General features: G+C 34.6%; 1 pseudogene; it reads right to left on the reverse strand.

Moving 5' to 3' along the window:
- Window positions 1–1,221: 1,221 nt before the first annotated feature.
- On the reverse strand, window positions 1,222–2,434 carry LOC149166457 (small ribosomal subunit protein eS6-like; annotated as a pseudogene).
- Window positions 2,435–2,677: the final 243 nt, after the last annotated feature.

The following is a 2,677-nucleotide window of genomic DNA, read 5'->3' on the forward strand; positions in this document are numbered from 1 at the left end:
AGATAACTCTCTCTAAGCTGGAAAGGTCCACTTCCAATCTAAAAACTAATTCAATATTACCTTGGGATTTTCCTTTACACAGCCCGGTAAAATTCCCATTGATAACATGTACTTTAAACCATTAATAATAAATTCTATTAATTACCACAATTAAAATGATGTACTTTAAACCATTAATGTAAATGTAAGTACAAATTCTATTAATTACCACCATTAAAATGACCTAATAACAGATAGTGGGAATATTGGGTGGAACCCACTTGTTATAATTCTATTAACTCCACCCATTTAAAAAATGAATCACCATTATTGATATTCATTGTTAGATTCACTGGAATGTAACTTATGGTTAAAAACTCTGCAAGTTACAACCTAATATGAATATTCACCATCAATCTCAACTCACTCTGACCCTTCAATATATCAAAAGTGTAAGTTGACTTTAAGTTCTATGTATGTTACGATATGGTATGAATATAGACCTTCAATCATGGTTTTCTGGTGAGTATAAAATTCATTTGCTTGCCCCTGTTCATAGGGATTTTCTGGGGAAATGGATAGTTCAATTGGGAGGAAGAAATATATAACATGTGGGAAAACAAATAAAAGGTTACGAGAAAGCTCACCTTCCATTGAAGAGTATAATATGGGCAAGTGTTGCAACAATAGCAAATAAATTTCACAAATACATTAAAAAAACATAAATTGTGTTTTAAGTTCAGAGTTGTGCTTTCATAGTACAAGCCAAGATGTATGGTTATTAAGTAGTCGATGCTTTCTGCAGTTAAACTAGGTATATAAGAAAAGATTTTGGGGAACATTACCACTACCTGAGTTTCACCTCAGATCAAAGGACTCGATGCTTTCTGCAGTTAAACTAGGTATATAAGAAAAGATTTTGGGGAACATTACCACTACCTGAGTTTCACCTTAGATCAAAGGGTACCAAAAATAATCAACTTGGCCAAATTACCAATATAGCTTGTACTGGACTCAATTTATAATAAAAACATCACACAATGCCAAAGTATAGAAAATAATTATCATGATGTATTTTGAGGAGCATAAAGGTAGGGGGGGTGCACCATACATATCATAAGGGCTGCAATCCAAAAGTAACATCAAGGAAAAGATACAAGATATATAACCCTACCTGTTCCAGCCATAGCAAGAACTTGAATCATTAAATAAAAAAACTTGAATTTAAAAATAAAAATAAAAAGTACTTTGCTTTTGTCCAAAGCTGCAAAAAATGCTTTTGAATTACAGTTGCTAACATATATTCAAAATCCTTCAGTTTGAGCCTTCATCAAAATATACCAAGACTATATATTCTCAAACAATACTCAATAAGCAAATCATTGCTTGCCGATTTTAAAATTGCACTCAGTACAACGCCATGCAAAGCAAGGGAGTTCATCTCAGATAAATAGATAAAAGCACATAATACTAAGCAACTGATGGTTTTGCTCCAGTTGAAACACGGGATGCTCTCTTTTTTGCCAAACTCTCACTCCTGCGATCATGCTGCTCCAAACTTGAAGCAAGGAGCTTTTGATATCCAGCTTCCTCGCTCTTGGCCTTAGCAATTCTTTTTTTCTTTTATGCAATTCTAGCACGCTTCCTTTGCAGAGTCAATGGTGTTACAAGCCTCTGAATCTTTGGAGCTTTGCTCCGTGTCTTACCTGAAAATAGAAAAATAAGAGAAAATGAATTCTTAGATGACATCATACTTACTGGTATTAAGATGCATTTATTCAATATAGGTGATGTTCCCAAAAGAAAAAAACTGTACAAAACAAATCAAATTAGGAGAAATTAACGCTAACATAAGGTACGATTGTAGACCTGATTTAGATTGAAAAGTTCGACAGTATGTGTTGACATATTTCCTAACATCATCCTCTTTGGAAAGATTGAACAATTTTCCGATTTTGGATGCCCTTTTAGGTCCCAGCATCCTTGGTTTTTCAGTGTCCGTCAAACCCGGAAGATCATTTTCTCCTACAGACAGAAGGTACACAAATTCATGCAAGCAATATAGGGGATCAAGAATTGAAACATATCCACATCAATGAAATAAATAGATTCAGTAGTTACCCTCCTTAACAATGACCAGGTTCCAGACAAAAAGATCAGGGCTAACAATGCATCCCCTAACAGACTTTTGTCTCCTATCACCATTACGCCTTCCATACCCACTAAAGCAGGGGGTGCTCGGAGAAAGAGAATAAATATTGATCTGAATAATCTACTAAATTGCTGGTATGAAACTATAGGATAACATATCATACAAGAATAAAATTCTGAAGATTAATATTTTACCTCTGTGCAATAACAGGCGTACACGACCTGGAGTAAGAACTCCTTGTTTCATGGGAAAACCCTGCTTATCACATCCTTCCATAATTTTGAAGACATATTCCTTGAACTCCTAGAAGGTGACAGCACAACATATTACAACTAGTTACAAACTTTCCCAAACATGAGACAGTTACAGAAGGATAAAGATTTATTAATCATAATAATAACAAAATGATAAATCAACCCATACCTCTCCAAGGGCAACACCATTAACTCCCTGTGCAAGCCTCTTATCATAAAATGCACCAGTCTAGTTCACTTCAAATAACCAGCTCTATTACAACCCAATGGGGCATCAAAAAAAGCATAAGCT

Source organism: Pinus tabuliformis, chromosome 5_1 (assembly GCF_031772625.1).
Source record: "Pinus tabuliformis cultivar Carrire ecotype Pingquan chromosome 5_1, CPIR1, whole genome shotgun sequence".
In the NCBI taxonomy this organism is placed as follows: domain Eukaryota; kingdom Viridiplantae; phylum Streptophyta; class Pinopsida; order Pinales; family Pinaceae; genus Pinus; species Pinus tabuliformis.